At 35.2% G+C, this 14,504-nt stretch overlaps 1 long non-coding RNA gene across 3 annotated transcripts in view; it reads right to left on the bottom strand.

Moving 5' to 3' along the window:
- The window catches only part of LOC123380554, a 71,238-nt gene extending 58,020 nt beyond the window's left edge, over nt 1–13,218 (bottom strand). The window contains exon 1 of one of the 3 annotated variants that reach the window (XR_006586481.1): nt 12,147–13,218. This is a non-coding gene — a long non-coding RNA (uncharacterized LOC123380554). The remainder of the gene's footprint in view (nt 1–12,146) is intronic. The other 2 variants (XR_006586480.1, XR_006586479.1) reach the window with 2 other exon arrangements.
- Nucleotides 13,219–14,504: the final 1,286 nt, after the last annotated feature.

Genomic DNA, 14,504 nt, shown 5'->3' with positions numbered 1-14,504 from the left:
TAAAAAGTAAATTTTTGATGGTACAATTTTTAAATATCTCAAATATCATAGATAATATTAAAGTAGCTAGGCTGAACAAAAATTAACAGACAACATATCGACATCACATATGTGATTGCCAATAGATCTCTATGAGAAGCTTAGATTTCAAAAAGCATTCAAAGGTGCAGAGCCATATAACTAGGTCAAATACGTGCCTGTAAAATAATTTTTGAGGCTAATAAAACAGGATAAGCTAAAGCTCAAACAAATGAACCGACGAGCAAGGAGAGACCAACAAATACCTACATAAAACCAAAGACCACAATAAAGTGCAAGTAGGGAGCCTAGGGGAATGATAGAAAAAAGATGACCTATAAGAAAGAGATAAAACAGGGGCATCTGGGTGGCATAGTCAGTTAAGCGTCAGACTCTTGATTTTGGCTTAGGTCATGATCCCAGGGTTATGGGATCAAGCCCCACATCCGGCTCTGTGCTGAGCGAGGAGCCTGCTTAAGATTCTTTCTCTCTGTCTCTCTCTTTCTCTCTCTCCCTCTGCCTCTTTCCCCATTAGCATTTTCTCCCTCTCTAAAACAAAGACAAAAACAAAACAACCTCATCTGTCAACTCAATACTGACCCCCTGGTAAGCCCCTGGAACACATCATCAAAAGCACATGTAGGTTTCAATATGGGTTCTTTATAAAATACAATCATGAACAGTGGCAAATCCTTTAACAATTCTGTGCTTCATTCGCCAAAAGCAGAAAATGGAGGAGGTATAACAGAAGGGTCCGATGAAAGCCAATTCTTAGATTCCAGGAGACTATTCCTCAAAACAAGCAAAATTGCTAACTGCTGTTTTCAAGGACAGAAAAGGGAAATACTGGTTATATCACGTGTTCTTTAAATGTGTTAAAGAACATTTAGTCTGATTCTTTGTATCTTAAAATGAAAACAGAGATAAGACCTCCAAATGAAATATAAATAGTCATGGAATTAATGTATAAATGTGATAGTCAAATTTTATCTGACATTTAAATTCAAATGCTGATCAGTGCAAAGAAAACTTAAAAGCACCATTTATGGTCTTTGTTGCTCTTACTTGAGCATTTGTGTTTTAGTTTGCTAAACCTGATTTCATTGCATGCATTATTATATTATAATAAATGCAGCATATCACATATGCTTATTAACTAGTTGTGTATTTGTTAGATGACAACCTATATCTTTTCAAACTATGAAATTAAGATTTGCTGAAGACAAATTAGAGTAATTAATCACATTATCATGTGTCACTCAGACAGGAAAGAGCAAGACTGCAGTGAAAGATAGAATACAGTTACAAATTTATAATTTAGATGAAAATCTGATACCTGTTGAGTACATTCAGATTTCAAAAGTGACTCAGCATCATTTTATTCCCTTAATTGGATAGCATCATTATGAAGTTTTAGTAAGCAGGCAAAGCTGGTTTTGATGCTGCTAGCTTGGTTGTCTTTACATCTGAAATATGTTACCCCAGGGAACACAATCACTTCTGCCCTTCATAAATCTAGTAAATTTGTAACCCCTATCTCATTTTTTTCATCTTTTCTCTAGTGATTTTTAAAGATTTTTTTTTAACCCAACAACTATGTGCCTAGGACACTGCAAACAACAGATGAAATTCTTTCTCACTACTCAATCCATAAATACTTCTGAACCCTCGCCTGCCTCACATATCATTAAGGCCACTGCCAAATTAATACCAGAAAATGCCATTTATGTCCCCTTGATTCTATAATATCATATAGAATGTGTAATTTGTTATTCTACAGCACAGTTATTTGAGTCTTTATGGAGATACCTACAAAGAATTTTCTTTATTATGGGGCACCTGGGTGACTCAGTTGGTTAAGTAATTGACTCTTGATTTCGACTCAGGTCATGATTCCAGTGTCATGGGATCAAGCCTCGTGTTGGGGCTGCATGCTGAGTGTGGTTATGATTCTCTCCCTTCCCCTCTCTCTGCCCCTTCCCCTTATGCATGCATGTACTCTCTCTCTCTCTCTCTCTCTCTCTCAAAAAAAAAAAAATATATATATATATATAATTTTCTGTATTGGATATTAAATTCTCTGGAACTGTGACTTTTTTATTTTAAATATCCTTACAAATTCTACTGCAATTTTCTGTGGATATTCAAATACTTAATAAGTTAACATTGCATGAAATATAGGTCCTATTGCTAAAGAACTCCAATCATGGAATCAAGATTATACATATGAAAGTCAGAAGACAAAAATAACTTTAGAGCATCCAATTTATGTTATCAAGAATACATTTTGAGAGTTCAGGAAAGAAAACCCTCATAATGATGTATTATATGACCCTTTATGGATTAGTACAATGTGGATGAGAAAAACAGGAATATATAAGCAATAGAGAAAACATAAGTGTTTCTCCTCATTGGCTCATTAAGTTTTTACTGGGGAACAGTGAAAAAATATTACTTGATAAGAGCAAGTGAGCTTACTTTATAGAAGACCTTGCTATTCAAAATTATTACATTATGAAAGAGGTATGAAAGTAACTGGCGAGCTCTCCAAAACAGAATCACTCTCAATTTCCGACTAATAGATACATAAAAACTGTAAAATTACAAGCAAAATCTCATAGCAAGACAGAAGTCTGCTCATTCAATTACTGCCAAAATCTAGGAAAATTTCTACAAATTACAAAAATGGAAGATTTTCCTGAAAGTGGCAATTAACAATCTACTAATCCTGCAAAAACTAGGCAAAATATTCTCTGTTTCTACCTTCTTTACCAGTGGCTCAAAAAACAAGGTGTATATCCAGAAAAATTGCCCCATCCCATCTGTCATAGTATCTTACTTTCTACAGTCACATGCAAAAAAAATAAAATAAAATTGGACTCTTACACCATAAACAAAAATCCACTCAAAATGGATTAAAGACTTAAATGTAAGACCTGAAATGATAAAACTCCCAGAAGAAAACATAGGGGAACAGCCTCACAACATTGGCTTTGGCAGTGATTTCTTGAATATGTCACAAAAAGCACAGGTAACAAAAGCAAAAACAAGTGAGACTACATCAACTAAAAAGCTTCCACACAGAAAAGGAAATAATATAATGAAAAGTCAACCTACAGAATAAGAGAAGGTATATGTAAACCACATATTTTACAAGGGATTATTTCCAACATATGTAAGGAATTCTGACAACTCATTAGCAAAAATGCATACATTCATACACACATACTCCAACTGAAAAATGAGCAAAGGACTTGAATAGACATTTCTCTTAAGAAGACTTAACTTGGCAAACAAGTATATGAAAAGATGATCAACATCGCTAATCAGGGAATTGCAAATCAAAACCATAATGAGATATCAGCTCACAAATGTTATAATGGCTATTGTCAAAAACAAATAAACAAGTATTGGCAAAGATGTGGAAAAATTGGAACTCTTATGTATTGTTAGGAAGAATGAAAAAGTGATGCAGCTACTATGAAAAACAATATGGAGGTTACTGAAAAAATTAAAAATGAGACTACTGTAGGATCCAACAATTACACTTCTGGATATTTATCCAAATCGTTGAAAACAGAATCTCAAAATGATACCTGCACTCCTGTGTTCATTGTAGCATTAGTCACAATAGCCAAGAGGTGGAAACACCTAAATGTCCATCATTAGATGAATAAAGAATAGGAAGGTTTTATACAGACAGTGAAATATTAGTCATAAAAAAGAAGGAATTCCTGTCATATGCTACAACATGGAGGAACTCTGAAGACATTATGCTAAGTAAAATAGGCAGTCGTAGAAGAGCAAATACTGCATAATTTCCCTCATGTAAGACAGCTAGCCAAATTCATAGAATAAGAAAGTAAAATGGTGTTTCCAAGGTCTGGAGTAGGGGAAAAGGGGAGATGCTGTTCAATAGAGAGCTTCAGACATGCTCTGTGAAAAAGTTCTAGAGATCTACTATACAATAATTTGCATACCGTTAACAGCACAGTACTGTATAAAATTTAAGAGTTAAATATTTAAAACAAAAATTTAAGAGTTGATTTCATGTTATGAGTTTTTTACTGTAATTATATATATATATATCACATTTTTAGAAAAATTACAAAATAAAATAGGCCTCAAATAAATTTTAATTGATCACCTAAATCAGGATTTTTACATAATAATTTATCCATGCAATTATAAAACCAGAATTTAAAAATAAAATTCTAGGAAGGATTTTTTTTCTTAATTTTTGTTTATTTTGAGAGAAAGAGAGCAGGGGAGGGGCAGAGAGAGGGAAGGAGAGAGAGGGGGAAAGAGAGAGAGAACATCAAGCAGGCTCCACACCATCAGAACAGAGCCTGACATGGGGCTTGAACCCACCAACCATGAGATCATGACCTGAGCCAAAACCAAGAGCCTTTACCAAACTTAGCCACCTAGGCTCCCCTAGAAAGAGAAATTTTAAAGTACACTATGATGTAAAAACATTGCCTTAAAAACGGAAAGAAAACACACCTAAAAGCTAAGGTATATTTCATAATGGAAAAGAAAATAATATTTTTTAAATCTTATATACAGAAAAAACTTCACTACTGAGCAAATTCCTATTAAACTTCTCACATTACAGCAAGTTATGAGAAGGCTATGGCATTTTCTTTCTGAATACCTATTAAATTTCTTCTGGAGACAACAAGAAATTACTAAAATTTGGGGTAAGCTAGTATCATTTAGAACTACTAGTGGATCAGGGTTTCTGATCAACAAGCCATCAGCTTTTAGATTATTAATATTTTTAAATGACTTTGTTCTTTGCTTCTTGTTTTCAGTTTCCTTTTATGTACGTGTTAACTTTATAAAATATTTTTTAAAACCTAAAAATATATTATTAATATAATCTTAAACCATACCCACAAGCTGGTGGGAATGATGAACGTTCATTTTACATTAGGAAATTTATTAAAGACTACATTTGAAAAGTAATTAAAAGTAAAAAAATATTGTTTCTCTCTTTCAGGTGATATCAAAAAGGTATTTGATAAAAATAAAACGCTTGCTCCTTGTTAAAACTCTTAGGAAGTATAGGACACTTACTTGTGAACATGATATCGTAAAACTATACCTAAAATGATACTTAGTGAAACATCAGAAACATTCCCGTTGACATCAAAAACAAGACAATGATGCAAACTATTTCCACTATTATTTAGCATTTTCCTGGAAGTTCTATACAAATCTAGATGATGTTCAAAACAAAGAGGTAAAAAAATTACCTTTTTATGAAGATTATAAGATTATGTGCTCATAAATTCCAACAAAATAAACTGAAAATTCCTAGAATCAGAGAGAGTTGAATATTTTTAAATTAACAAATATTTATTTTATATAAAACAATGACAACCAGTTAAGAAATACAAAGGAAAAAGATAGCTATAAAATACAATCTAGAAACACCACACAGAAGAAGCATTTAAAATCTTCATATAGATGTCTACAAAAGTTTTCAGAGATATATAAAAGAACTTTAAATTTAAATATAGAATGTAGTTATTCCATATTTTTTGTGGAAAGACCAATATTACAAGGAGTGAAAATGGCATTTTTGTCTACTTTTAGCACGTCTGTACTTTCCACTTTTTCTATGAATTGGCAAAACTCTCATAATACAAGAAAGGTAGTAAGTATACTGAAGGGGGAAAAAAAGGCTGAATGAAACACACTTATGATCCATTGTGTACTTTGACAAAAATGAATGATGAACAGAAAAGAAAATGACTCAGGAAGATCATCTAAGGGCATATATTGTGGCACCTGGGTGGCTCAACTGCTTAAGCATCAGACCCTTGATTTTCAGCTCAGGTCATGATTTCACAGTCCATGAGTTTGAGCCCTGCATATGGCTCTGCACTGATGGTGAGGAGCTTGCCTGGGATTCTCTCTCCCTGTCTCTCTGCCCCTCCCCTGCTTACGTGTGTGTGCATGGTCTCTCTCAAAATAAATAAATAAATAAACTTTAAAAATAAGGGTATATATGAAGTTGATCCAAGGGAGAAGAGCAGAGTATGAAAAACCAGAAACAATATAGCTGTGGCAGAAACTAAGGAAAGAAAGAAGGGAAATAATTAAAAGGAGAAACATCTTTGAGAAAGAATTGACAGGATTTTATGAGAATAAAACAGAGACTCAAAGAAGAATCTAAGACAACCACAGTATTTCATTGTGAGAGACTAGACTATGGAGTGGGTGAAAACCAACATGGGGAATAGAGATGACAAAAAGACCATGAATTCCAGTTTGGACATGGTGTGTTTCAGAAGAAGGAATATGTTCTCAACAAGTTCATGGTATAAGCTATGCTATTCATGTAAGTTAACTACAGTGATAGCAGTTCTTGGTACACAAATACAATATGGCAAGTTGAAAAGCCTGACAAGATAGAGGGCACCAGACAAGGCAGGGGCTAGATATTTGCAAGAAATCGAGGGTTAAATACTCAAATATCATAAGTTCCAAAAGAGAAAGGAAGAAAGAATTATGATCTCTAAGATAAATATGGAGGTTATTGCCTAATTTAACAAAACTGTTCTGTTATTTCAAAGAATATCACAGCATTTTCTATAAAATGAACTTAACAGAAAATACATTATGATTCTAGCTTAAAAATGTAATGTCTGTGTGACTCCGAACAATTTTAAGTCTAAAAGTCAGTCTGTTTTATAACTCTATTAGATTGGAAGCTCCTTGAGGGATAGGGTAATTCTATCTGGACTTCATAAAGTCTGTATTCTATAGCACAGTGCTAGGTTGCCTTTGAATCACAATGAAGAAAATCTGGCAATGCAAAGTCCCACATAGTTATAAAATCTTTGAGTCATCACAGCTGATACGCACAAAGTTCCTTAGCACAGGTGTTTCTGAAGTTGAGACACATTTGGGGAGTTCAAAATACCTATGGTTCTCACACTCTTATTTCTCCTGGTGTGATTCTGTGCTAATGTTAGTACACAGAGATGTAACATTAAATGTGCCATTTTTCTGGGTGACTCATTAGCTGCTAGGAATTTATTATAGGAGAGCCAAAGCTTTCCAACATGTCTATATTTATTTGGTAGTTTCTATAATTACATTTCTTCATTTAAAGAAAATTCCAGAGAATATGGAATCACATGGAAGTCATATGAATTGATTAAAGTTTTATATACCACATATCATTTTGATACAGCCCTATTATTAAGACTAGAAACTTCCTTGTCTGTGTTCCTAAAATATATACCTATCTCCACACTTAGACATACTGTAGCGATTTATATCCACAACTAACTTCTTCATTATCCTGAAAGACCCTTGGTAACAGATATTATGTTTCATTCATTTCTATATTATTGTTTACAAATATAGAATACCAGTGTATTGCTATAGTAAGCATTCATTAAATGATTCCTAAGTAGATGAATTAATCAAGTTGATAATTTAAAAATGGCTTTCTTATGAAGCAATTACAAACAATTCAGTAAGAACCTCCAAGATAAACTATATCAATTATTCAATTTACTGAAATGTGGGAGTTCGATTAAAGAGTTTTCTGGTTACCTCATTATTTTAGTTTCCAAATGTCATTTGGTTTGAATCCTGGTTTAGAAATTCTTTCTGTATATTTTCTCTTGCCTTCAATTATTTGAGGAAGAACAATATGTTGAAGGTATTTAGTTGTTTTATAACCACGAATTTTGTAAACTCTCAGAATTCACTACTCTGTACATCACTTTCAGTTGTAAAGCATGTGAAATAATGATACAAATTGTGAGGGAAAAGGACATTTTAGTGATTCTATGCTATGCGAATCAAGGATGTTAGAAGAGTCAATGATACCAGTTAATGCGAAAACTCTCTCCTCCGAAATGTTGCCAAAACAACAACAACAAAATATAAGCTCTCTATATATTATGTAGATAATAATATGTATATTATGGTCTTATAAAGCACAGCATTAGTTTTCTTGGTATTGATATTGCTCTGAATAAACATGACTGTCCATATGCACAGAATGGAGGGTTTGAGGTTAAAATTAAATTCAGCTCAATGACAATTTATTCAGCATCCATATGGGAAGGTTCTGTGCTGGGTGCCATAGTCTGCACAGATGCAAGTCCTTTTGGAGCTCGAAGTCCATTGGGGAAATCAGGCACATGAATTACAATCAAAGGTAATAAGTGTAACACAAAGTGCTATATTTCTGTGAGTATGAGTTGTTTAATATTATAAGCCTCAGTTTCCTCATTTTCAAAATAATGAATAGAATCTATTTCACATTATTATTAGGAGACTTAAGTAAAACAATGTATATATAGTTCTAAGCATAGCGCCTGGCATATTAAAGTCACTTAACAATGTTATTACTAGTAATTTTTTTACATGATGCAGAGAGAGGTGTCAGACAAGAAGACCAGTAGCTTTACTTGTAGAATTAGGGGGTTTGGGGATTAAATTACTTTGGAATAGTTTATGGAAGAAGTGATATACATTTATAAAAGAAGAAAAGATAACAGAGCCCTAGGACAAACATTGGTTTACAACATATGTGCCATGAGATTCCATAAACCTTTGGAGATGTTTTCTGACCCGTATAATGAAAGTTATTATATATATATATATATATATATATATATATATATATATATACACACACACACACACACACATACACACACACACATTATTACATGTACATATATATACATTATTACATATGTGTGTGTGTGTGTGTGTATATATATATATATATATATATACAGTCCTCATAAGGCTGTAATGGGATTAAATAAAACAATGTATGTAAAAATATTGCCTGACACATAGCAAGGCTTGACACAAGGAAGGAAGGAAGGAAGGAATAATGACTGCTAGAGTCTGGTATCAACTGTGTATTACTGTGTAATATATCACTCCAAAACGTAGTGGTTTAAAGCATCTATCACTTCACACTTTAGGTATGTCTGGAATCCAGGCACAGAATAATTGGGTTCTCTAGCTTAGGCTCTCTCACAAGTGAGAACAGTGAAGGTGTTGGCTGAGTCTGCAGTCCTCACTAGGCCCAACTGGGGAAGGATCCACTTCCAAGCTCATTCATATGGTTGTTGGCAAGATTTAGTTCTTTGCTAGATATTGGACTGAAAGCCTCAGTTCCTTGATGGCTGTTGGCTGTAAGCCACTCTTAGATTTTTGCCAAGTGGGCTTCTCCATAGGACAGCTCACAACATGACAACTTGCTTCATCAGAAGGAAGAGCCAGAGAACAAGAGCGAGAGAATATGGAAGTCGCAGACTTTTATACCATGATCTCAGAAGTGATATCTCATCACTTTCGCTGTCTTCTATTGGAAGCAAAGTGGTGGATGCCTCCCCTCCACCAGACAAGGGGAGGAAATTACATAAGGGTGGAATACCACAAGTCAGGTATCACTGGGGGTATTTTACAAGCTTTTTATCACCGGGGTTCACGCTGATAGTGGACATTTACAAACATAGTGGTTAGAAGCATGGACGCTGAAGCCATACTGCCTGCATTCAAGTCCTGGCTCTGTTACTTAATAACTTATCTGTCATAACAAGTTATTTAACCTCTTTATTTCTCTGCAAAGCGTAGAAGAAAATAATTCCTGCAACATTAGGAGTAATAAGTTAATACACGTTAAGTATTTAAACAGTGCCCCAAACAAAGTAAACCCTCAGTAAATGTTAGCTTTTGTTCTTGTCATCATCATTGTTGTTATAACTGCAGAAAATAGAGGCAAAATGCACCAAGTCACAGAATGACAGAAAATAAAGGAGAAAAACGACCCAAGCGAGTCTACTTATTCTTGCAACACATCTCCCCAAGGCATCTTGAGAAGGCATGTTGTCTGGATCAGGTTGGCAGTTTGACACAAGCCCTGTAAATTGGGAAGTGCATTATGTTCTGTGGTGAGAGGAAGTCACACGGGGGCAAGGAGACACAACTTCCCCATTGCCCAGGAACGGGATGAGCCACGTTACCATTGGAAAAGGAGAGCTTTCCCTCAGAATAGAAAATCTAGAAATATGGGAGAAGCAGTTTCAGTTTTTATACATGGGAAAAGCTGTTAATTTTGCAGTGAATTTTATACATGTTTTATCACAGCAGAGAAATCCTGTTATTTCCAGCTCCTCTTTTTATTGCTGGTAAGCCTCACAGAATTCTAACCAGTGAAATATTCCCCTTTTCTCCTGGGTGGTAATGAATTTCCCAGAGGAAAAGGAATAGTTTCACGTTCTCACTACATAATAACTCAAATATTTAGGCATGTTGTAGCATAACATTTTAATTGTTTAATCAAGAAGGTGTCTCATACGCTTAAAAATCAAGATATAGGTTTTTTTTTTCTTAACAGGGAATTATATAGGTAAAGGCGACTCTTCAAATAAAATAGCCTAATGCTCTCATTTAAAAAATAACATAAATGACACCAAAGAGCTAAGAAATTTGCCCAATTTACACAATCACTGGACCATAACAGAATAGTTCATTTCATGTACTTATAACAACAATGTCAATGCTAGGTCATGAGCTAACTCTGACAGATTCTTCCTATTTTTATCTCACTTAAATCTTACACCAAGTGTTATTATTCCCTTCATAGATGAAGAAACTAAGGCTGGGAAATACATTTATTCATTGCTTTAATTAATGTTTTTGAGCACTTTCTGTATGTCACTCTGTGAGGCACTGGCTTTTGGGTAGTGAGACAACAGACCTAGTTTCTGCCCTCAAGGAGTTTGTCTTTGTGTATGGGCCAGGAGGGTGAATAAACATATATATGAATTCAAACTTTGATAGGTGAAGAAAGCGACTAGAGAGCTGTAATGAACACTAAAGCAGAGAGGGGTGGGGATCAGCCTGAAACAGGTGTTTGTAATGCTTAAGCTGAGCTTGGAAGAATGAGAAGTAGTCAGGAGAGAAGAGGTGGTGGATGTTACCAGAAAATGAAGAGGAGCCAGAAGACCTAAGATAGGAAAGAGGCTGACCATTCAAAGAACTGGAGGAAGTCGGCTCTGGGGGTAACTTACATGAGGTCACTGAGGTAAGCATCAGAGTGGAAACCACACCCAGGACACCTGGCTCCAATCCTTGCTCTTCCCTCCACTCGGCCCCCAGGTGAACTAGGTGCTAGGACAAAGGGGTAAGGGACCAGAATCCTAAACCATTGAGCACTCATAAAAGTCTACCTTCTAAAGATCTTAAAAGTAACTGTGATCCTGACAAAAATCCACAGACCTTTAAAATCATCCATGAGAAGATAGAGAGCTACTTGTGTTGTTTCCTCATGAACACAAATTCCTAACATGAAAAAGAGCATAGAGGAGAAACGGACTTCCTTCCACACACTTCCAAGTAAAGACTACACAAGAGCTGAAAACAACAGTGAAGCCAACTCCTCTTCTCTCCCTGAGGCGCTGCCAGCTGAAGGTAATGTTGGCTCCCCCAAATCGAACTCTGGAACAATTGCAGTAAAAAGAACTTTTTTTTTTATGTTCCAGTGGCATAGTTCTAGCTACAAGAGTAAAAATCTTTGCATTGAACAGAGAAGAGAATTACTAGTTCTGGACCACCTATCACATGCCAAGTAACGTTATAGGCCCTATGCTTACAGTATATCATGTTTTTCCTCATAGCAAACTAAGATACAGGTCTTAAAGAAAACGTAGTTCAGAAAACAATAGGGTTTTTTTTAACTCAAACTCACACAAATTAAAATTTAAAGTCATGCCTAATTTACTCCAGATTATAGTTTTTACATTTCTCAATACAACTATATTTTCTGATGTAAAATATTGGGGTAGAGGGTGAGAGTTGGTAGCATGGATGGAGGAGGCTTTCACTGCATTTAAGATACACAAGTAGCCTCCAGTTTAGTAGTCCCATTGTTGGGTACCTTACCAAGAGCAGTTTAGCGACAGATTATATTCCACCTAACTGGCAGACAACTGGATACATTTTGATATATCATCATCATTATATATAATATATATAAAAATGATACATCATTATCATTATATATAATGACCAGGAGTCATTATACGGGCAGCCATAGATAAAATGTAAAGAAACACTGTGGCATAACTTACCATTTAAATAAAGGCCCCTAAATTCCAATCTGTAAGCAAAGGCAGATACAACAAATCTCTTAGGACAGCCTCTGGCGTAGGCAAACAATCTGGCACTGAATGCAAACACCCCCATACATCCCACATTTGCGTGCTGAGTCAAAATGCTATAGGAATATAAATTCTTACCCAGCAGACTCTGGGGCTCCGTGCTGGCTTCAAAGATCGTTTTGTGAGGTGCTGTCCCAATTCTCCTTCCCTACACTAATGGGCAGATTGCCTTACAAGTGCAAGTCATTATCAAAATAGACCAGGGATTTGACAGTACCTTTCATCAGCAATTTCAAATGTACTAGCTGGATGCTAAGGTAAAAATGAATCAACCTGTTCCTAAAAGCAGGTGAGCTGAGCTACAAGTTAGCTTCTGGAAAAGGCAAGTGTAAATGAGGCCCACAGTCCTCTGTACTGAAGAAAAAATATTTCAATGTGGAAAGGTGTTACTTTTCTCCATTTCCCCAAGCAGTTCTTAAAATTTAGATTTACTTCTTTTTTCCCTCTTTTAGCTTTCTTGCTCATTTGAAAAATGCCAGAATATGAGCATTAGATTTCAATATCCCCCTTAAAAAGTTATATAAGTAGTTGCATTACAGGATTTCTCAATTGAGCCTTTGCAAGTAAAAATGAATGAATGAATGAATGAATGAATGAATGAAGATAAAAATTGTGATAATAATTACCAACTAACAGTTCTGAGACCCATAATGTGCTAGGCACCATGATATGAAATTTACATCTGAGCTCAGATGTAAAATGGAATGTTTACTGTTCTCTGAGGACTTTGACTAAAATTACAGACAATGTGAAGTAAGTCCCTCTCTGTTCTGAAGGCAGCAGTTAAGTAAGCATATTAGACATCTGCCTTGGGTGCTCTAGAAGTGGCCACACCGGCCCTTCAAACTTTAGCTTATCACTCCATTACACTCATATAAGGTCAGATGGAAGAGAGTTGTCAGCCTAGTGGGGAGTGTGTCCATTTTTTTTTCCTAGTGCGAGAGAGGGGTAGGTAGTTCTATAATGCCTATCAGCCAAGAGATGCAAAATACCAAGATAAAAACTCACAAACATCTAGAAATAAGAGCTTGAAATAAGAAACAAACAGCTTGAAATAAGAAAAGATGGTCATCTCTCTCCAAGGCTGTATGCTTGATGGCCTAGAAAAATCCATAGGCCCAGCTCAGTGCTGTAATGAGTACAGTGTGGAAAGAAATGTCTTAGGATCTTGACATGTATCCTCCAGAGTTTTATCCTAAATCAAGATTAATATCTACTTTCTGTTAGAAAATTCTGAGGGCGGGAAGATGATTAGAGAGGCTTTGAGTGCAAGACAAGAAGAGAGGAAGCAGCAGAATGATCATATGCATGTCCACATTTGTCAGAGAAAAGAGGAAGAAGTCTCTTGGAGCATGCTGGATCCTCCAAAAGATGTTGAGCCATATTATTGAGACTACCCAAGGCAAAGGGATACTACAAATATCTTGAGGTGATCTACTGGGACAAGAAGTGAACCGATTAGTTGATTCAACAGGCTCATATCAGCAGCTACCCAGTGTGGAAGTCTGTGATGGGCATTCATGTAACCCACACATTTGTACTTTACAAAAACATGAGCATTTGAACATTTGCCAAAAACAGAGGGAATGACACATATTATATACCAAGATAGAACTTCAATCAGGACGAGAGAAATAAAAATAACTTTAACCCTTTTCTTCCTCTTCTTAACCCCAGAGGATTTGAAGGATGGAAAAGTGGTGAGTCAGAGGAGAAAAGAAATATTGAGGAACATTGAAAGAAGCCATTCCATTTCCCTATTATAGCCATTCCTATTCCCTAATATAGATGTAGTAGAATTGAGACTGAAGTTTCCAATTTATGTTTAAGTCTAGATGAAATCTTTCAGATAACTAAAATTTATGAGAAAAATGTAATTTATTCTTATTAAAATTATCTAAAGCAGTAAAATATTTCTAAATATTGTTGGAATAAGGGAGGTACAACAGAGCATGTTTGAAGACTGTAGAAAAATAAGATAGTTTTCTGATTGAATGACACCATGTTCAGCCTACTCAATAGATCAGTCATATGTTATATTAACTTTACCACTTCCCTGCTACATAGGGTCAAGAGCAATAAAGTAATTCACTTAAGGTCTACATGCTTTGTCAATGATTGTTCTAGGGGTCACACTAAAGTACTTATGATTCCCCAGTCTCTTCTGTTCTAGAATTTAGGTTTATGCAGGCAAATGCTTAAGAAATTTATCTGGAGAAGTAAGCAAGAGAAATCACAAGGAGCTTATGAATCATGTATTAAGAATTT

The sequence above is a fragment of the Felis catus genome, chromosome D1 (assembly GCF_018350175.1).
Source record: "Felis catus isolate Fca126 chromosome D1, F.catus_Fca126_mat1.0, whole genome shotgun sequence".
Lineage (NCBI taxonomy): Eukaryota > Metazoa > Chordata > Mammalia > Carnivora > Felidae > Felis > Felis catus.
Note: the sequence above shows the minus strand (reverse complement) of the source record. Positions and strands in the feature narration are given on the sequence as shown.